The sequence below is a fragment of the Triturus cristatus genome, chromosome 6, assembly GCF_964204655.1.
Source record: "Triturus cristatus chromosome 6, aTriCri1.1, whole genome shotgun sequence".
NCBI classification, from domain to species: Eukaryota; Metazoa; Chordata; class Amphibia; order Caudata; family Salamandridae; genus Triturus; species Triturus cristatus.
In genome coordinates, this window is record NC_140589.1 from 831,528,262 (window position 1) to 831,551,435 (window position 23,174).

General features: G+C 42.2%; 1 long non-coding RNA gene across 1 annotated transcript in view; it reads right to left on the bottom strand.

The window, feature by feature from the left end:
* Window positions 1-646: 646 nt before the first annotated feature.
* The window catches only part of LOC146817948 (uncharacterized), a 133,402-nt gene continuing 110,874 nt past the window's right edge, over window positions 647-23,174 (bottom strand). Inside the window, exon 3 of the long non-coding RNA XR_014963036.1 lies at window positions 647-776. This is a non-coding gene — a long non-coding RNA (uncharacterized LOC146817948). The remainder of the gene's footprint in view (window positions 777-23,174) is intronic.

Genomic DNA, 23,174 nt, shown 5'->3' on the forward strand with positions numbered 1-23,174 from the left:
TCAACGTACATACTGGTGGTAATGCATGCTGCACTTGTGTGATACATACCACTGGTTAAAAAGCTGAACTTATCTGATTTTAGACCTCTGTGTTGACAGTCCTCCTGTTTGATTCATGGTGGTGTTAAACCTATGTAAATCATTTGTTTCTGCAAAGTTAAGAAATAAGTACATAGATATTTTTCTAAGGCTCTACACCTTTTTGAATTTAGTTTATTGACCCTAAAGACTTGACTAGAAGATATTTACAAATTGATATTTTATTTTTGTTTACTTTTCCCACATATCTAGTTTCTAGTTGAGTCTTCTATATGTCATTCACAGAATAAAGTTACTAGATATGTGTAACTCTCACACAAATATATATAGTATCTGGGGAGTTTAAATTTCTTGTTGCCACAAAACCTTTTCACTCGATATTTACTTCCTTAGAGTATATATCACTTCAGTATATGCAGTCCTTTACCTACATAAACATAAGAGGGGATTTACTGAGGTATTCTTACACTAGGAATAAGTCATATAAACACATTATATAAGCTGCCTAACAATTAGTACCAGAGTCATTCATTCCCTCTTTCTTTTCTGTTTTGCTTAGGAAGCGGATATAGTTTAGCTGGGTAACACTTACATCTCTGCACTGTCTCTGTGGGACCTGCGTTCTTTCTCTTCTCATCCCCTTTGCTCCCATTTCACCTGGATTGGCTTTGACCACTGTTGGGCTGTCTGGGTGGTGAATAAATTTGGGAGCTTACCTCATGGAACTCCTATCGCTTCTGCAGAATATAGGGTGAGAATTGACAACACTCCTTAGCAGCTCATGGATTCCTTAGACCGTACAGAATTACAGAATTAGCAGATATACATTTGTATTCATAACAACTTTAGTTGGTTTTAGTGAACCATAAAAGTCACACGTAAAAAATCTATAAAATGCATGAAAAACAGAAAACTAGCAAAAAGCTGTGTAGCATAATTGAAATTCATAAAAGCACATCAAGGCTGTCCAATCAAGTCAATAGACGTTTTTTATCATTATTCAGAGACAATGAAACTATTATCATTCGGAGATATATAAATATGCAAATTTAAGAGAGGCATGTAAAAAATTTCGGACACAACACAGAACCATAAATCATTCTTTAAAATTCATAATGCCTTTTGACAGAAACCGGACAGATAGAACAAGAAGATAATCAATCAGGTAATTACAAGTTACTGTGGTACAAGACTTTCCTAAATAACACATGTATTCAGCATAACAAACAACCCTATAAATAAGACATTCTAAAAAAGTGTATAGTGTCTTTTCAAAGTGCCAAGCAGATAGTTATAAGATTGTTCAAGTATTTCCTGGTTTTCTTTGATACAGGGCTAAATAAATCAGGTACAACTTAAGATTTTCAGACACAACATTCCACCTTATGAACAAACAATTTTAAATTGCATAATGCTTTTTGAAAGTGCTGGAAAAATGTAAAATCCTCCAAAGGTTGCAGATGATGAGATTGGTCAAACTAAGAGATTCAGACTCAATACACAATCTTAAAAAGAAGCAGGCGTTTTCCAACTAACCTCCTTAAGCGAATTGCGACAGAAATAAATCTATATATCATTTCGCAGATATATTCTGTTTGAAGTAGTCGAAGGTGGAGCAAAGCTGGCCTACATTTTCTAATGTTCAATGCCCTCAAAAGTAGTAAAATGAATTCCCTTCGTGGTTTATTATATAGCTGACAGAAAAAGAGGAAATGCAGCATATTCTGACTTGAATTACAGTCACAGGGGCCGGGATCAAGATGGACAACGTTATATATATTACTGGGGTACAACACCAATAAATATGTGGTGCAAAGTCTGAATTAAGGGTGAGTGGAATTTGGGAAAGTGCCTTTCGCAAAATATCGCGAAACGGCAAAAATTCTCCGCGATCACACGAAATTTCACGTGATCGCGGAGATTTCGTGCTGATTAATCATGCCAGAATTAATCCTGCCCTGTATATTTATCCAAGAAGATGCCACCGTTTTGTGCAATACCTCTACTCAACTGGAGTGCTTTCTACTGGCTAATCAGTAAGTGCTACCTCGTTGGGTAAATACATGTATAGTGCTTTTCCTACACTACAGCTGCGTAAAGGGCCAGAAGAGTTGTCTCCAGCGACCATGTGTGTCTGTAACTTTGCCACCGTGCCGATGGGCACCGGGGTCTCTCGAGTGAGCTGTCCATCATAGTGGGGAAAGGGTGGGAAGACGTTGCACACCGCCAGTGTTTGGGGCGGGGCTTCTATGCAGTTCACATGCATCTTGTTTATAAAGGGTCAGAGACCGACCAGAGCAGCAGATGAGAAGGCAGAACCTCCTGGTGTCAGGAACTACACAGGGATTGCGCTCGAGAAACCCATAGATGTACAGATCTCCATCAATGATTACAGCAAATTGCTGACGGTAGATATGGGGAGAAAGCACACCTGCCTAGCCTCCACCGTGCGCAAGAATCTTTTGTGCTGATTAATGCGTTACTGAATTTGACCTTCAACTCGGGCACCTACTTTATTTATATCTGTAAGTGCTTCCTGAGGTTTAAAATGACAGGAGCATCGCGCCAGAATGAATCCTGCCCTGCATATTTCCGTTCCCTCGCGGATCGCGGAAGTTTCGTCATTTTCGCGTTCCGTGCGGAACGCGAAAATGTCTAAATTTCGCAATTTCCGCGAGCGGAATGGAAATTGTAGCCCACCCTTAGTCTGAATCTGATAAGATAAAACGTTTTAGGATGGCTAAACGGGTACAGAAGATATGTCTCAATTCCTTCTGTAGTAACCATGGGTAGATAATTGGCTACTGCTTTTTGCTGAACTCCGCATATTCTCTGCGCTCACTTGAAGTGTTTAAAAAAAACTCTTTTTAGTTGAAGTTTCATAACTGAGGTAATAAGATGGGGATCAATAAAACAGTCCTGCCTCCCCAAAATGGCCAGCTGGGTCTTAACATAGCTAAGCCACGGTATTTTGTGTGCATGATCACAATTTAGATAATCTTGGATTATCGCACAATTAAGGACCGGTTCTTCATTTGCATAAATCGAGCGCCTTAACATGATTGGGGCACTATGTATTCTATCTGCCTGGGGGGTTAGCCCCAGTTCCTTAAAACATATAGGGGCCGATTCCAATCCGGGTCGGAAAACACTCCGACCGAGTCGGATCCGGAGTGTTTTCCGACCGAGCTGAACCCTACAGTCCGACCGATCGGACTCGGTTCGGTCGGACTCCCATAGAAGTCAATGGGAGCCATTTGTACGACGCGTACATGCGCTCCCATTGACTGAATGGGTATGTCTCGAACAAGTGCACCCCCTACAGTGGGTACGCGTCGGTGCCATCCGCACTGTACACGCCTGTGTTGGGGAGACCCATAGGTCTCCCCCTGTGTCCGAGTCGTAGGGCTGCAGGTGTCAGTGGGTCCGACGCGGACCCCCGAAGTCCGACTCCGGGAGCTTTTGCGAGCCAGACACAGGCTGTCCGACGCGTGCATCGTACTGGCTCGGTTGTAAATCGCATCCATTGCACGCCACGGTTAGCTTCCGACCGAGACATACGGAGCGGTTCGGACCCGGAAACGACTCGGTCGGTGAATATCACGTAGCTCGCATCGTACTTGCTCGCTCGTACAGCTGTATGAGTTGGCCGGAAAACACGCGTACGGCTCGTAGTTTTTCCAGCGGGATCGCGTTCGGTGCCCTTTCGACCCGGATCGGAATCGGCCCCATAATAGAAGGCAAGCTGGGGGTACAGACATTATTCTTCTATGAAAGACATTTTCAGTAGTTTTTAAAATTGATGAATTACAGAATCCCCACACCCCAACACCGTACAAAATCACAGCACAGCATCAAGCGTTATAGATGTTAATGAGGGTCTTGAAAAGTCTAAAGCCAAGTTTCCTAGAGAACCTGAATAGGGCTTCAAGCGTTCTGTCAAAGCTCCTTGAGCCTTTATGGTCGAATGGGATACCTAGGTAGGAAAAATTTAAAACCTGGAATAATTTTTCATTGTTAATGAAACAAGGTTTTTTTTTTTTTTTACAATGAACTTTCCCCACCACCATAACATGTGTTAGTCTTTAGGCCCAGCTCGCTCATCAATTCATTAAATCTATTGACAAGGGTTTGCTAACCCACACCTGTTCTTGAGATTAATACGCAATCATCTGCATATAATAGTGCGGGAGATTTCTCTGCCCCACCCTTGGCATGTCAATCACCCCTTCATTCAAGAAACTCTCCAGATCATTTATATACAAACAGAACAGGAAAGAATTTAGCGCACACCCCTGTCGGACGCCTCTGTTGACCGGGGATGATACTTCTCTGTCCGCCCCATATCTCACTCTGCCTGACATGTCACTATGCATCTGTGCTAAAAGTGAACCAGGGTAGCATCTATGTCCATTCCCAACATCTTTTGCCATAATCTCCCTCTCACCACGCAATCAAAGGCCGATGTCAGGTCCATGAAGCCCAAATATAGATTAGTGTTTTTTGCCACAGTATATTTACTTATTACTAGGTGGAGATTGAGGCATTTCTCCAGAGTGCCCAGGCCTCTGCTAAAACCATACTGGATGTCTGAAAATGTCCCTTTTCCCGCAATCCAGATTTCAAGGCAGCACATAGTGTCGATCAATGATATTGGGCGATAACATTTAAGGCTCAACCTATCTCTCTTTAAAACATTTTTTGTAAATGTTTCCTTTTTCCCCAGGATTGATATCTGCATCCAAGGGCACAAGGCCACAAAACAGTATGTCACCTACTGTTGCTTCTGAAATTGCCCACTGAATTAGGGTTAATTACCTGAGGCTGGCTCCTCTTTGAAACCCACATATGCCCGGTAATCTTACTGTCAAGAGACCAAAGGAACACAGCACGTGTTGGTCAATTCAGTGTTTGGACAAAATATTGAGTTGCAAATATGGACAGACAAGAATATAGGGTTTAAAATATTGTGACATGGAAATATCAGTGTCAAGAATATCAATGTCAAGAATATCGATCTAAAGGTAAGTAATATTGATTTTTAAAATATAGAAGTCATTAATATCGTTTGCAAAAAATATAGTTGTTTAAAATATAATTTTTAATTAGTCTTATGTATTTTAGAATTTAATTTAAACAAATGTGATGTGATTTTTTTGTATGTGTTTTTTATGATTTTTAAAATATGTGTTAGAATTTTTGCAGTTATTAAATTTATTTAAATACATTTTGTGTTTTTTAGTTCCATAGCAGGTTGTGGGTTTTTAGGGGAATACGGTGGGAATTAATTTAATTCTAATAAATTAATGATTATTTTTTAATTAATACTATTTATTTGATTGATATTTAATTGTGTTAATTGTGCTTTAAATATTTTGGGGATAAAGGTTATGTGTGGTTTGTGGGCTATAGGGGTAAAGGGTGGGAAGTAATTTATTTTTTAATTAATTAATAATTATTTGGTCATTAGGATTAATAATTATTTGATAATTAATTATGTTAATCGTGTGAATTTGTTTTAGGTGCAGGTTGTGGGGTTATAGAAGGGACTGCTCTAGACTGGATTGCGTCCTACCTTTGCTACAGAACTAATGTCATCCGTTCCAAACCCCACCTTTCCCGTCCAAACCGTACTTCCCAAAAGCAGGGATCCCTCAAGGCTCAAATATCTTGCCTATGCTGTTCAACATCTACATGAAGTCATAACCGCCACTGATCAATCAATTTCACCTCACATGCTATAACTATGCAGATGACATGCAAATACTCCTTTAACTGCAAAGGCATTGGAAACTCACAAATGTTCAGTTTTCTCAGAGCCGTGGATCAATGGATGAGGTGGAGCTGTCTCAAATTCTCACAAGTGGCTATTGGAAACTTTATGACACACTTGCTGCGTGGCCTGATGATCTGGGAACACTGCCTAAAATATCAAAGGAAGTAAGAAACCTCAAAATGGCCATGGACTCCAAGCTATTGATGAATGCCCAAGTGGACAAACCAGCAAGATCAAGCTTTGTTACTATAAAAACTAAGTACGAATCTTCCCCCATTTGAGATTTTCACACAAGGTCCAGGCTACCATCTCCCTTGTTTTGTCCAAACTCGATTACACCATTAGCCTCTACCACAGATCACCTTCAACGACCATGAAAAGACTACAACGTATTCGGAACTTGGCTGCCAGACTACTCTTACATATAAAACCTCAAGACCACACCCCCCCATCCTTGAAAGCCCTGCATTGGTTACCGGTTGCCAGAAGATCCACGTTCAAGCTGAATTGTAGTGATACATGGAACAGGCCCCTCTTCAACAGGTGGCTCATCATTCTCTGTTCATGCAGCCAACCTATGGAACTCTTTACCCCCAACATAGGATTCACAGATAACCACCTTATCTTCAGAAAACTACTCAAGAATTGGCTCTTCCCCCTAACCACTAAATGCAAACAGATAGAAATATTATTCTATGTTTTAACATGTATATGAGTGACTGCGTAAACAAGTACATCGTTTTATCATGACTATTTATCTACAATTGCTTCATTATTGATCTACAAAAATATTAGATATAATAAATAAAACTAATTTAAAGTACACTTGAAAGCCAGAGTTTACAAGAAGTCCAGATTGCTGATTATTAGGGACCTCACTGCAATCCGTCTCAGGCAGCACATTTGACAGCGCGCTCATGCCTTTACGTGTTTTCGCTGTTGCCCCCTCAATGATATCCGCATTCAGCTGGTTTTTGGCCTTGCTCGACAAAAACAGGGCAGGAATACTGCACTTACCACCATCTCCATTGTCCGTCCGTTTTTCTTGTGGATTTTCTATCTCCTTTGTATTGCCATTTTTTGTACTTCCCAGAGGCTGGGCGATTTTCCCCAGAAGCGTTGTTTCGACGGGTGTGCGTGTTCTTCCTCGAGCTGCCTTCAGGCGCATTGTGCCTGAGCTCGTGAGCTACTTAGGCTTCCTTGCTCTGCCCCAATGCCAAACCTTCCTTGCTCCGCACACCGCAACGAGGGAAAGCCGCCAGCAGAGACCCGCGGATCGCCGTGTTCTACTCCAGACGACCGCAGTCAGAAGGGGATAACCTCCCGAGCCGCTGGTGAGTCGCGTAATTTTTCCCCGGTAGATTTAACCACAGCTTCACGGCGTAGGTTCAGGGGGGAGAGTTATGTTTGGGAGTGTTCAGCTCATCGGCCGCCTCGTGGCTGCCATCTTGCCTCCTCGGGTAGCTCTTCTTGTAAATAATTTAACAAATGCCATCCCATGTATCCCATGCACAACAGATACTGTGTCCAGTGAAGGTCCAGTGGGGTCACCTGCTATTGAAATTCCCTCATTGGGGGTAAAAGGAATGGCCTCATTGAATACAGGGAAAGTAAAAATGGTAGATGGTGATGGCAACCAGACCATAGATAGAGCAACTGAACAACCTCTTGGGGTAGATGGGGGCAATACCCTGCAAATCCCAGCTAAAGAAATTGATTCTGCTGATTTTTTCTCCCTCTCCGACCCTTTGGACTCGTCAGGCAATGAGGATGATTTGGAGTTTAAAATGGGATCCATGAGGGCATCAGCCAGTAGTCATTCAAGCAACACTAGAACTGCCCTTCGGACAGTCCGAAAAAATATTGGCCATCTAGATAAAGACAATATGGATGAAGGAGATAAAGGGGACAGCGGGGATGGCGCCTCACCATGGGACTGTTCCTTTTCAGCTTCCTTTTCAGCTGGGACAGGAGGAAATGTAAATGTCACAGTGGAGGAAAGGGAACCTGAAGAGATGTCACTGAATGTGATATATGAGACCATCATGACTCACAGGGAGGAAACTCATCTGGAGAGTCAAAGGACTCAAGGAGCATATCGCAAACTCCAAAATTCAATAAGGCGGATAGAAAAAACTTGCTCTGAGTTTGCGGAAAGAGTCACAGAAACGGAAACTCGGATCTCTAAGATTGAGGATGAGCTCGTAGCTCAAAGAACAATGATGGAATTGGCGCAGACATCAAAGGACGACATATCATGGAAGGTTACAGATCTTGAAAATCGCCTACGGCGTAATAATTTAAGAATTTTGGGGGTGGCGGAAGGGGTTGAAGGCCAAGACACAAAAACATTTGTGGTATATGTGTTTTCAGAAGCCTTTCCAGAGTTGGCACAGTGGGATTGGAATCAAGAAATCCAAAGAGCACATAGATTTCCATTTGCTCAGCGAGTGAGACCGGGACAAGATTTGAGCAGACCCAGAGCAATATTGATATCTGTTAATAACTATCCTGCCCAGCAGGCTGTGTATGAGTTAGCACGACCGGATAGAAAAAGAAAAGGGAAAGGATCGGAGTTTTTTGTGAGGCCGGACTTCTGCCACCAGACAGTGGAGAAACGTTGGCAGTTGAGGCAGTTCATCAATCCGTTTCAAAGCAAGGGAGCTCAAGCTTTCTTATTGAACCCAGCCACATTAAAGGTTATTTACAAGGAACAGACACGTTTTTTTACGTCGGAAGTGAAAGCCAACGAACATTTGCAATCCATTGTCTTGGTCTATCAGGGATAGGCATAGGCGAAATTTAAAGCTTCTCCTTTTTTCTTTTTCTTTTTCCCTAAAAAAAAAAAGTATATGACATCCTGTAATCTCCTGGTAGCATTTAATGCATACGGACCTAAAAGTATACAACATACTGTTATATACGGATAGCCTTTAATGTACTAAGACCTTTTTTAAGGTATTATTTGTTGTTTTTGATGTTTTTGTGATTTGTGTGTGATTTAGGGGTATTCACAGGTATATGTTACCAGGGTATATATAAATAGTGATATAAAGAGGTAAAAGATCTAAAGAAACAGGGCTCACAGTTCATAACTTAAAGGTCGTTTCTTATACCCGTAGGCTCACGGTATGAAATTAATACTAGTCCAGTAACTGTTATTTTGTTAGACTTATGGGGGGAGGGGTGTGGGAGAATTCAGTTGTCCATTACCGGGACCATTGGTCCTAAAGCCTTGTTACAGGGAGGGTGGGGGGGTTGTAACCATTTTTTCTGGTTACCATGGGGGGAGGGAATGGTTTGGGAATGGGTGGAGGGTAAAACAGGAGATGCAACTCACAATATTTTGAAGATGAGGATGAGAATATGGATAAGGAGATCAGGAGATAAGGTCATCAAAAGGAGAGGCATGGAAACAACTTCTGATGGGGGATAAAAAGAAGCAGGGCAATTTATGGATATGTTCTTTTAATGTGCGTGGGTTGAATAACAATTTGAAACAGCAAAAAGTAGCTGCGGAAATACAAATGATGCAGCGGATTTAGTTTGTCTCCAAGAGACTCATATCTCATGGGATAAGCGGAAGGTTCTAGGAGAATTGCGGTTTATAGTACTTGCCTGTACACGACAGTCCACCACTACTCGGGGAGTAGCTATTTTAGCAAAAAGGGAGATACAAAGCACTGGTCGAACAATGGTCGATAACCAAGGCCATTGGGTAATCACGGACTGTAAGAGGGGGTATCTAACTTTTACTGTTTGTTCAGTGTATGGGTCTAATTTGGACGAAGCCCTAGTGCTAGAAGGCCTTAATTTAGAGTTATCTTTATGGCCTACCCCTCTGATACTATATGGGGACTTCAATATTCACCTAAATCGGCATGACCTTCAGAATGGATGGGAAAGCTATACGGACAGGAAACCAAGAGTTTTCAAGGGGTTACAACATTTGGTGGAGGATCATAGTTTGAAAGATGGATGGTCTACATTACAGATAACAGACCCAGGCTTTACCTTTTTTTCTTATCCTCACAATAGAGCGGTAAGATTAGATTATTTTTTTATACCACCAGAATTATTAACGGGTGCCAGCATACAAGTTTACCCAACAATCACATCAGATCACGGACCATTAGTGATAGATATCCCAATCCACTGTAATGGTAATGCTTCTTTACGGAGATCTTTTTCGTTTGACCGTAAACTCATAAAAGATATTAATTACTTAAATCATATGAAAGATTGGATTCGGCAATTCCTGGAAATCAATCAGAACTTGACTTCACAACCATTTGTTTGGGATGCACTAAAAGCAGGGTTTAGGGTGGAAACGCTGAGCTATGGGCTCCATAAGCAGAGACAACTTAAAGCTGAGGTACAAGATCTCTATGGGAAGCTTAGGTTGGCAGAGATAGAATTGATGCAAAAGATTGCAACGGGGGGGATATTGTCCAGTCACAAGCAGAGGTCGCTCGATGTAAAGCAAGAATCAACCTTCACTGGAGTAGAGAAATTGCCTTAAAATATAACCAGTTTAAGGGAGAGAGATATGAATTTGGTTAAACTACTGGGCGGTGCTTGGCACAAAGGTTAAGGTCTAAAGAGGTGGCACAGAGAATTTTAAGGATGAGGAATACACAAGGTAATGTAGTGGAAACCCCACAGGAAATACTTGAAACTTTTCACTCGTTTTACAAAGAGTTATATACAGAGGATAATCAAGGAGATGAGTTTTGTAGATACATTCTTTAAAGATATAGATTGTGTCAAACTGGGACAAACAGAGCCACAGATTTTAGATGAATCTATCACCATGGAAGAATTAGAAACGGCAATAAATAATCTTAATAATGGTTAAGCTGCGGGTCCAGACAAGTTACCCCTGGAAGTATATAAAACATTTTTTCAGGAATTAAAAGTTGAATTACTGACCACCCTGCAACAGGCACAGATTGGGGCAGCTCCCGCATCATGGGAAGAAGCAATTATTATTGTTTTAAGAAAGAAGGATAAACCACCAGAGCTCCCAGGGTCATATCGGCCAATTTCTTTACTAAACGCCGATGGCCGAAGGGAAGATATATACAAAACTTTTGGCTACTCGCCTGGCTAATGTTATCACCCCATTAGTATCTCTGAGACAGGTTTATACCTATGAGGGGACGGTAAATCACATTAATAGGGTAGTAGCTTGCTAGATAAGGCTAGCGTACAGGACACCGCCTTCGGGTTAATCTTACTAGATGCTGAGAAAGCTTTTGATCGTGTGTCGTGGAGCTTTCTCTGGGGGACTTTGCAATGTATGGGGTTTGGCCCTGGCTTTGTTCAGGCAATTCAAGCTGTATACAAGAGCCCTAAAGCTCGAGTCTGCATCAGTGGGGTAGAGTCGGCACCGGTGTATATAACAAGAGGAACGAGGCAGGGTTGTCCGTGTTCCCCACTATTATTCGCTTTATATATAAACCCATTCTTAACCATGTTAGAACGCAACCCGAGAATTAAAGCGGTTGAATGTGGATCGGAACAACTGAGAGTATTAGCATATGCGGATGACGTGGCGGTGGTAACATCAGACCCAGTCTCAGCAATCCCAGAGATTGAATTAATGGCACATAAATTTGGAACGATTTCTGGATACAAGCTCAATGCATCTAGAACACAAATATTACGCACTAACCAGACCCCAGAGTGACAGATGAAGTTAGTTATCTCTGGATTAAAATCAGGGTATGCCTGGAAGAATTGGTTAAAATTAATTGGAATGCTATCCTTTCGAGTGTTAAGAAGCAATTAGATAAAATGGAATGTTTATACCTTACAATGGTGGGAAGATGCAATGTTTTAAAGATGGTAATCTTACCTAAAGTTTTATATTACTTTAGGTCTGTCCCATTGGAATTATCTAAGGTGCAGCTACAGCAACTACACAATCGTGTTGTATGAGATTTCTATGGGCCCAAGGGAAATCCCAAAGGGCGATGCACTATATGTCCTTAACAAAAGAGAAAGGTGGATGGGCGGTACCTGATTTCACATTGTACTATTACACATGTATTTTGCAAAACATCAGGATAATGCTTACTGGCGAAGGCATTATTAACCCTGCAGAACACCCCTCCATATATCAGATGGTATATGGGGCAGAAGTAAGAAATTGTTTGTTTAAAAAATTAGACTATAACTATTTTAAGAGGACGCACTTTAAGATAGCAATTGCTGCCTACGAGGTTTGGAGAGCAGTGCGGAAAAAGCTACAAATTGAGGGGCTCTGTTTCTACACTCCAATAAATTCACCCATCTTACTCCCTACTGTCTTCACTGACAGAGTAGCTCAGATATGGAAGGATAAGGGAATTATATCTATAGGTAAATTATATAAGGCTGGAGATCTGCTCTCCTTTCAGATGTTAGCTGATGAATTTAAACTCCGTCAGACGGAATTTTTTTAATTTCTACAGATGAGGGACTTTCCGTTGAAAAAACAAAGGATAATAGAGCCATGTTTATTGGTTGAGGCTGTGAGACAGGAAAAACGAATAGGGGTAATTTATAGATGTCTTTTGGACATACAGAGAGATGATTTGGAAACTCAAAACATAAGATGGAGAAATAGATTGGGAGAGAAGGAAATACACATAGAACAATCAATCGCTATGGCAGGGAGAATTTGAATATCAGCCAATTTAAGAACACAACATTTTAAAACCATCTTTGATCTATATCATACCCCTGCTAAGATGTTGAAATGGGGGGGCTCAATGATGGGAAATGTTTTAGATGTGGGATGGATGGGGCTAATATTATGCATATTTTTTTACATGTAGGAAACTGACTCAACTTTTGGACCATTTTGAAAGGTTTCTCTCAGAAATCACAGGAGTTAAAATTAAAATTACATTGTCTGTTATGTTAATGGGTATGGGGGGATGTAAGGGAAGGACAATCGGCTTTGGATTTTAGATACTTAATCTTCATAGCAGTGGCAGTAGCCCGGCTTTGCATAGCTTCTTTATGGCTTCAAAAAGAGGTTCCAACTTTTGAAATGTGGAGAGCTAAATTTTTGGTTATTTTCAATCTGGAGTATAGTTTATATTAAGCCTGGGCGTTGAACTATGCTCCGTTCGCGGAGCTTGCGAAGTTTAGCAACTTCGCGATTCGCGTAGAGCGCGAAGTTGCAGATTGCTACGCAATCTAGCGCGTAGCGTAGTAGTTTTGCTTCCTCGCGCGCTCAATATTCATTCTCGCACGCGCGGTAACGTCTTACCGTGATTCTGCGATCGCCAACTTGCTTTTCTGTCTGTTCGCGAGCGCCACGAGATATGTAATATGGCTGCCCAAGCCCGCGAGAGTGTGCGAACGCGAACACGTGATTCGGGCGCGCGAGCTGACTTCCGGCGGCTGTCTTGGTAAGATCGCGATCCCGAACATGCAAAAACTACAATCTGGCGAAGAATATCTCTCGAGCTTCATAAAACCTTCTCTAAAATGATCATTTTGCTCAGAAAAACTCCTCAGATTGTAATTTTGCTGTAGTCTTTTGTGTAAGGAGGAGTCCTCTAATTTTTTTAACTCTTTTTTTCAAGGGGAAGGAAGTGTCCCTGAGTCTACAACTTCCTGTTCCTGTCCAGCAGGCTCCTCCCAGTGCTTTGTGCATGTGCTGGTCACTTTCATTTGGATTTGGAGCTGGAAGGATCACTTTTTGTGTCTGTCTGCTGCATCATACCATTGGATTGGATTTATTTGAGGACTATTTGATTTGAGATTTAATTTACTACAAGTAAGTTGGAGAATTGGTGTGTTTGTTTCATTTGGGCTTGTTTGTACCTACATTTTTCTGGGATTTTCATTGTTTTTTAAAAGTATTGTTGTGGTGAGTGGCCTGTACTTTCAATAGGGGCCTAGTTGTTTTTCTCTGCAATTTCAGCCAGTAGGGTACCCATGGGTCCATGTTTCGTGGTGTCTGTAGAATTTTCAACATCATGTAGGGCATGGATGGCATAGGATTGAAATGCTAAATGTGGCTGTGGTGTATTTCACTGTTGGTGTGTGTGTGTGTGAAATACCTTTGTTGGATGTGTGTGCTTGATGTGTAACTTCTTTCCAATCCTTTCGTAGCCCTGTTGATTTTCATTTTTGTATTAAAGCTGTGTTGTTTAGCAGGCCTCCTTTGTCCGGTCATATATTATAGGCCTGCTTCAGTTCATTGTTTTCCATGGCCTGTTGTGACTGTGAGTGCCCATGTGGCTTGTGGCAATTTTGTGGTGGTAGTTTAGTAGTGTGTGCTTCTTTTTCCATAAAGGCCTGCATTTCTTTTCTTTGTTCCCCTTGGCTTATGCTTGTTGTTGTTATGTCCTCCTGGCCATGTGTGTGGCGGCCATTTTGTGAAGGCAGGCATTGTGCTTTTGCCATAGGCTTACATTGACTGTTCCAAGCTTGTGGCCTAGTCTGCCAGTAGGCCCAGAGGTAGTCAGCCTCAAATCTTTGGTGCGTTATTTAAATTTACAGTTTGTGTTGTCTGTTGATTTTTTTTTACACCGTGTATGGCTTTGGATTTCATTGCAAAAGGTGTTTTTTGGGGTGGAATAGCAGTTTTTGGGTGTGTGTTAAATGAATAGGGCTTTTTAGCCAGTAGGTAACCCTAGGGATTCAGCTCGCGTACTTTCGGTAACTCTGCACAGCGCGACAACGCGGACTTACAGTTTTCGTCATTTTCGCGCTCTCAATATGCGTGTTCACGCACGCGATAAAGCCTTTTTGTACAGTTCGCGATCCCGAACACGCAGCATTTGCAATCTGGCAAACAATATCTCACGAGCAACATAAATCCTTCTCGAAAACGCTGATTTTGTGCATTTTGCTAAAAAAACTCCTCAGGTTGTCATTCAGCTGTAGGTTTGGAGCACGGAGAAGCTTTTATTTTTTTCAAAATATTTTTATGAGAGGAAGTAAGTTCCACAGACACTACAACTTTCTGTTCCTGTCCTTTGTAATAACTTTTTGGTTATTATTGTGGTGGGTGGCCTGAGCATGTGTGTGGCGGACATTTTAGGAAGGCAGGCATTGTGCTTTTGCCATAGGCGTACATTGACTGTCTTCCATTTCTTGTTGTTGTGGGTGTGTGGCGGCCATTTTGTGGAGCCATCCAAGCAGTGTGCTTGCTTTTGCCATTCTGTTCCAAGCTTGTGGCCTAGTCTGCCAGTACACCCAGAGGTAGTCATCCTCAAATCTTTGGTGCAATTCAATTCAATTCAAATAGACTTTATTCGGATTTCAACAAACCATCCATAAAAGCACAAACACAGAAATTTTAAAATACACATTAAATATTACAATTTTGGGCCGTTGCTTATTACATATAAGAATATAATTTATAAAAACAGCAATGGAAACACAAATAACCTACTGACTGGGCTGTGCAAAAGAGGCCATCGTACAACAGTATATATGGTTATACATAGAAAATTAGCTCATAAATTTATGATGGCAAAACTAGTATAATATATTAAATTTCAGCAAGACATGCTTTAAAGTGCAAAGTAAATGTCTAAGCAAAACTAATCAATTTTCAACGACCTGCGTGAGCATACAATAGCTTTAAGAAAGCTACTAACTCTAAAAATTAATTCATCTGATCCTAGCATTAAAAAGTGTCTATAGGCAAGGTTGTGGTTAGACAAGTCATATTTCTTACAATATGGTATTAGATAGTGTCTTGTAAATTTCATATAAAAACCACAGCCGAAAATGAAATGGGGCATACTCTGGGTTCCACCGCGGTCACAAGGACAATGTAGTTTTTCCGGGTTTTTAATATAACCCAGTGGAAAGCAGATGAGGTTTATAATGCTCCTATCCCTGAATCTAAATAATAGAAATCTGGTCCATCTACCCAGTTTTTTACATAATAATAGAAATCTGGTCCATCTACCCAGTTTTTGGTGCATTATTTAAATTTACATTTTGTGTTGTGTGTTGAATTATTTTTTTACACCGTGTATGGCTTTGGATTTCATTGCAAAAGGTGTTTTTTGGGGTGGGATAGCAGTTTTTGGGTGTGTGTTAAATAAATAGGGCTTTTCAGCCAGTAGGTAACCCTAGGGATTCAGCTTGCGTACTTTCGGTAACTCTGCACAGTGCGACAACGCGGACTTACAGTTTTCAGCATTTTCGCGCTCCCAATATGCGTGTTCGCGCACGCGATAAAGCCTTTTTGTACAGTTCGCGATCCCGAACATGCAGCATTTGTAATCTGGCAAACAATATCTCGCGAGCAACATATATCCTTCTCGAAAACGCTGATTTTGTGCATTTTGCTAAAAAAACTCCTTAGGTTGTCATTCAGCTGTAGTTTTGGAGCACGGAGAAGCTTTTATTTAATAAAAAATACTTTTGAGAGAGGAAGTAAGTCCCACAGAGACTACAACTTCCTGTTCCTGTCCTTTGTAATCACTTTTTGGTTATTATTTTGGTGGGTGGGCTGAGCATGTGTGGCGGCCATTTTGTGGAGGCAGGCATTGTGCTTTTGCAATAGGCCTGCATTGTCTGTCTTGTATTCCTGACCTTTTCTTGTTTTTGTGAGTGGCCTGGCCATCTGGTGGCGGCCATTTTGTGGTACCAGCCACTGTGCTTTTTCCATAGGCCTCCAAGCTTGTGACCTAGTCGTACAGTAGGCCCAGGGGTACTACTCATCAATCATCACGGGTGCATGGAATTTAAACAACTGTTGTTGTGTTGTGCGTTAAATTTCAACATCATGTATGGCTTTGGATTGAATTGTAAAATGTGGCCTTTACTTTTTTTCGGGGGTAGATTTCACTTTTTGGGTTTTGTAAATAAATGCCTTTAGTTTTTATGTGTATATGTTCGTTGTTGTTGCTCCCTGATGCTGCATCCATCCCATAAGATGCACACATTTTTATTTAGGGCAAACAGGCTAGACTACATTTATGTTTTTGTTCTTTGCTATTTTTCTTCCTGAGTGTACACAGTACAAATACACCAGGATCCCTGGCCTTGTCAGTCTCTTTAATGGCTGGCTATACTGTTGTTGTTCACTGACTTCATAAAATGTAATAATTGTGACCACCCACCAGACACTAAGAAGTTATATATTATATTATTGATCTTTTGACTGATGTTCTTCTGGCTTTTTTGCTTTTAGGTGCACAAAAGACAGAGGAGGTGTGTCATCATCATCCACCGTTGTGGTGCCAGACCGACGTCCTGTTGCTGTACGCGACATGACGTGTGAGTGACCTGACCAGGCATCTCTGCAGCTTGTGCAACTGAGTGCTGTTTTGACATCTGAAGAAGATGCCCCCAAAGAAAGCAGGTAGCAGGTCCTCCGGTACCAAGAAAGTTGCCATGGAGAAGAAGGAACAGAAGAAGAAGGAAGTGTTACTTAAGTCTGGTGTGCCTCCCAAAACCTTTTCTGGGACACCAAAAATGATGCCTGCAGCAGCGGTGTCGGGGGGCCAAGCTGGGGGCAGCACCTCCACATCAGTGGGCCCAACCCACCAATCCAGGCCCAAGCAGATGAGTGTGGAAGAGGTAGCCAGCCTTATGGTGGAATGCAGTGATGTTGAGCCTGAACTAAACTTATCGCTATCTCAAAGTAGTACACAATCAACGCAGGAGGGAACACAGCAGATAAGTGGTCAACAGCCGCAACCACCACCTGCAATAGTAGCTGTAGTTCCTCCCAAAGTAGGGGCAGTTCAGGAAATTGAGCCTCATGCAGAGGAAGAAGAGGAAGCCACTCCTTTAGAAGTTCCATTGGCTTCCAAATCCCCAGCAAGGAAAAGGAGGGTTAGTACATCAAGTTCTTCACCAAGCCCCCCTTCTGATGATCTAGATGCCACTTGGAAGCCACAAACTGAGTCTGAGAGGGAAACACGTCACAAGAGCAGGCATGGGAAAAGGAAGGTTCCAGAAAGCCTTACACTTATGGAGGTTGATATAGAAGAGCAGGAGGATGATGATGATGATGAGCCAGTCATCACGAACATCACTCCCGGGCCTGAGGAGATGGAGACCAACATTTTTACACTATCCAAAATGGCTGCAAGGGATGTAGCACGCATACCTCCAACACAGGTAACACCAACACGACCTCCAGCTTCCATATTTACATTAGCAAAGGGCCGGCAGCGTCCTACATCCAGCACAAGCACCACCTCAGCAGAAGTAGGTAGTGGTACTGCACAGAGTCAAATTCAACACACACCCTCCAGTTCATCCGGCATTGGAAGTGGGAGTGGCACCTCCAGCAGGAGACAAAAGTTAAGCTCCCCAGTGTGGGACTTCATTACGGTTAGCGGAAAGGAGGAGAACATTGCTATATGCTCCATTTGTCATACCTCTGTTAGTCGTGGTAAGCTTGGTACAAACTATGGTACCGGAGGCCAAATGACCCATCTGAAAAAACACCACGCAATCCAGTGGGAGGAGCACCTTAGTCGCATGAAAAACACTGGAACCATTGCTGTTGGGCATAAACGAGTAGAAAGTCCGCTCACGGTGGAACAGGAAGAAGAGGGAGACATTCTCTGTGGTAGTGGTACACAAAGTAGCCCTGTCCCCAACATTGCAGTGGTAACGCCCACATCCTCAGCCACATCTCATTGGCACAAGAGTAAGAGTCAGCCTGAGACACCAAGGAGTACTGCTGGCCCAAAAAGTGCGACGTTGACCACAGGAAGGAATACCATGCATCCTACCATTCTTAGCATGTTTAGTAGGCCGGAGGGGCAGTACGAATGCAACCACCCAATAGCACGTGTGTACAATGCAAAGCTGGCTAAAATGTTAGCACTGGACCTTCTCCCTTTTTTTTTGTTGAAGGGGTGGGTTTTCTTGAATTTGTGACCGCCATCTGCTCAAAATGGAAAGTTCCCAGCCGCTACTATTTCGCAAGAGTTGCTGTTCCAGCACTACATCACGACGTGCTGGAATTGCTTGGAAAAGCCTTAAAACAGAGTGCTGTTCAGAATATACACCTGACAACAGACATGTGGACCAGTTGCCAAGCCACTGATTACATGTGCATCACTGCACACTGGGTCTTTTTTTCGGGTGTTAAAGATAAGATATCTGGAGGTGTTGTTGACACCGCTGAGATTTTTAAAGACACTCGCAAAAATGCAACTGTAGCCATGTTTGCTATGGAGAAATCTCATACTGCTGCAAAAATTTTGGATGAGTTTAACAGCAAGGTGTTTGAGTGGCTGCGACCAAGAGGGCTTACCATTGGTTTTGTTGCCACGGACAATGGCAGTAATGTAGTTGGGGCCATGAATGATGGTGGCTATTTCAGGGTGCCATGTTTGGCACACTGCATTAACATTGTTGTTCAAGACTTTCTGAAAAATGAAAGCAAAGTCAACAGCTTACTGACCACCTGCAGAAGAATATGCACACTTTTCAACCATTCTTTTAAAGCCCGGAAGCAGCTGAGGGTCATTCAACGTGAGCATAAAATGCCAGTCAAAGCACTCATCCAGGAGGTGCCAACACGTTGGAACTCAACGTATTACATGCTTGAGCGTCTGTTTGAGCAGTACATACCACTTAATGCTTATGTCATGAAAAGGTCAGGGGATCCTACTGTGAAAGGCATGACAGTTGAGATGGCCCAATGGGACCTCGTCAAATGCCTGACAGAGATGCTACTTCCTTTTGAGGTCTTCACACGTGAAGTGAGCAGGGAGGACTGTACTATGGGCCAAGCTATCCCATTGTTGTACATGCTAGAGCTAGAGCTGAAGGAGGTGTCAGAAATGTACGCAGGTGTGGATGACAAAGTAGACGCATATTATTTGGCAGACACCTTAGTCGCTCGCTTATCTGACAATATAAGGATTCAAAATAACATTGTGTCACATCCACATTACATTACTGCCTCAATTTTCGATCCACGTTACAAATTATTGCTGCGCAGTAATGAAGTAATTCCGTTTTCAGAAGTGGATGTTGCCCAGTACAAAACTTTGATAGCTGAGGAAGCCACTGACTTTGAAAACGAAAGGATCTTAATTAGAGGCCCGCCCCCCCCAGGGCAGAAAAAGTACTGCAGGGCATCCAGAGTCAAGTTCTACTTCAGAGGCCGAGAGCAGTGCGTTTGCCTCCCAGCAGTCAACAACACTGCCAGCAATCACATCAACAGCACCAACAGGATCATCAGGCACATTTAAAAAAACGGCAGGTGATTGGTTTCTACGGAAAGGGTTTTGTACGTCCATGACTGATGCAAAGGCAAAAGAGGCCAAGCAAATCGGAGCACCCCTGAACATTGAGCGGATGTTTCAGGCCTATATAGATGACACAATAAAGGTCTTCATGGAGCAAAGCCCATTGGTGTATTGGTATGGGAAAATAAGCCAATGGCCAGTGCTCAGCTGGCTGGCGATAAAGTATGTGGCTTGCCCTGTTGCAAGTGTCTCTTCAGAGCGTGTTTTCAGTGCTGCTGGTGCCATTGTTACTGTCAAAAGGACCAGTCTCTCGCCCAAAAGCGTTGAGAGGTTAACCATGATCAAAATGAATCAACACTTTATACCACCGGAGTACATAATACGTGAATCACAGCAGGAAGAGGAGAGCGACTTCGATGACATAAGTAGTGGGTTGTTAGACGTACTTCTGTCCGAACCACCAGAGTTTGAGGATGAGCTCCTCTTCCCTGACAATTAGGCTTTCAAATTGTTCTCCCTTCCTTTATTTGTGTGTGACTGTGTATCTGTTTTTCTGGTTCAAAATCACAGCAAATCCATCAACAGTCTCCTCTTTTTATTTCCCTATTGGAGTTGCACGTCTGTGCATAACTGTCCACTCAACTCCTCAGGGTCCTGCTCCATCTTCCTTACTCTCCCTAAGTACATTTCAAGCAAGCCAGACATTGGATGGAGATGGAAAATAGTACAATACATGTTGCCTCTAACAGTCCCCCCATAAGAAGTGAAACGTGACTCCAGCTATATTCCGTTTTGTTTCCAAGCCGAAAGAAATTCATCACTGACTGTCAGAAGGCTAGGCAGGCATCAGATCTGTCAGCCAAAGAGAACAGCAAGACAGGTAATGAGTGATTATTGTGAATGATGGCATGCATTGCATTGGATGCTGGCTGACTCCGAATAATTGTGCATGAAGTAGAACTATACTAGTTTATCGACAAAGTAAAAGTGACTCAGGTGTGGTGACAGTTAATGTTTCCTTGTTGTTTAATAATAACCACATTGTACTCCTACCACTGCAGGTGCCGGCCAATATCCGTTGCAATTTTGTAATATGGAATATATTATAAACTAAATCAGTCACTACAGACTGAGTTGGTGTTGGAGAATACGTACCACACGGTCATCATCATCATGCTGCTGAGCATGCTATCTTTGCACACAGTCAGTTGGATCGGAGAAAATTGATGGAATAACTGCGTTTCATGGGCTGACTTAAAAGGTAAACAGTTTGAACAAGAACCACAGCAGACCTAGGCTAGATGTCCGTGTAGTGGTGTGGACTGGAGTAGAGTGTAGTAGTATGAGGGACAGTGGCGCATTGATTTAGTCACTTCATTTGGAAAATGCTAGGTTGCTCCAGTGCATATGACATTTCTCTGGCTCGGTCAAAATGTAAGTAAGGGGTAGGGTGCCTGGCCTGTGCCACGGTTCTCATGTTCTGTGGCTGTGCTGGCTCCTGAGTCCTGTCCCGTTGTTGTTGTAGCTTAATGCTGTAGAGTAGACACTATGTATCCTATCCAAGCTGCCTCAGTCTGAAAGTGTTCTCTCCAGAGTCTTGTCTTCTCGTCTTGCACTCCACTGTAATTGAGTTTATTGTTTTAAATGCAGTAATTTTTCAATACCCCATTTGTTTTTCCATCTACACTTACAGGCCGGCCTTTAACCTGTGCTATAGTGGGAGAAACGACTCACACTTACCTTACAAATCCGCATTAAGCAGGCAGTGGTACCCAAGATTGATGTGCGGATTGTCCATGGAAGGGAGGACCAAGAGGAATGACGAGAATGATGAAACTCCACATTTGGACCAGGATAATACAGTAACTTTAGTATCATTCATCATTCGTCTTTAAATTTATTTGATTGGTTTTTTCTCTTCAATCATTACGACTGTGTGTTGTGGTTTGTTTGGTAATGGATCCCTACAACTATTTTTTAATTTGCTATGCTAGCTTGAAAAATAAAAGTAAGCCCGGTACAGCATGTAATTTGGTTCGGTCTGATCTCTGAGGGCGGCAGACAGGCAAGGCAAATTTCAATTTCTTCCCTGTACTGTCTTATTGGGTAATAGTAGTTATAGTAAGTACAACTCATTATCATTAACCATCAAGTTCTCTTCCTCAGCATGCATGCATTTGCTTTTTCTCACTTTATACTTTGATTTCTTTGATAATGGATCATGGTCGTCTTACAAGATTGTGTTTTACTTTTGTTGTGTACATGCATACTGTCTGTTTTTCTTTCTCAAACCTTTCCCAAAACCCCACTTCCCATCCATTCATCAATCCCTAACCCTCTTCCCCCGGGCTGTGTGATTTATATTGAGGTGTGATGTGATGACTACATTAAATGTACACCAACAATTGATCACACGCTTGCTGGGGCAGATGTGGTGAAAGCAACACTAATTGAATTTCAACTAAGGCAGGGCAAGGATTTTCTTCTGCTTGCCCACCCATGCTGTAGTTTACTTTGTGTTCTGTTCTACTACTCCTCCCACAGTCTCTCAGTCAAGTGACTTTCTCTTTCTTTTTTCAAATGCTATTGCCAGTGTCTACTACTACCACCACAATAATGGCATCTTCACCGTTAATTTGGGAAACCAACCATGCAGCCATCAGTGTGCCGAACTTTATCATCAATCACAGGTAAGATAAGTTTGGTGGGAGGTATGGACTAGGAGGAGAGACTGACAGTACTATTATGACAATTAAAAATAACTCAGTGAGGGGTACTGCATCTATCAGTTTGTGTGTTACAAAATCGGCAGATCTTTTAAATCAAACACTGGCTGTGGGCATGCAGCAGCACGGAAACAAAGTAACAAACCATGTAACTTAGATTGAATTTGGAAAACTGCAACCCACCACAAAACATTAGCACCGTATAAGTAAATAGTATAAAATTTAATATCCCCTAACAAAAATAAACTATCCCACTCTGACCTAACCCACCCCCCTCCCTAACCCCAACCAATGTCCAAAACGAAACGAAAGTCCATGAGTCCCAATGTCCGAACGAGTCCCCAACGCCCAAAAACCCACCCACCAACAAAAGGAATTTAAAAGGGGCAAATGACGAGTTCCCCTATTGTCGGCGGGCCTTCAGGTGTTTGTCCACCAGGATCT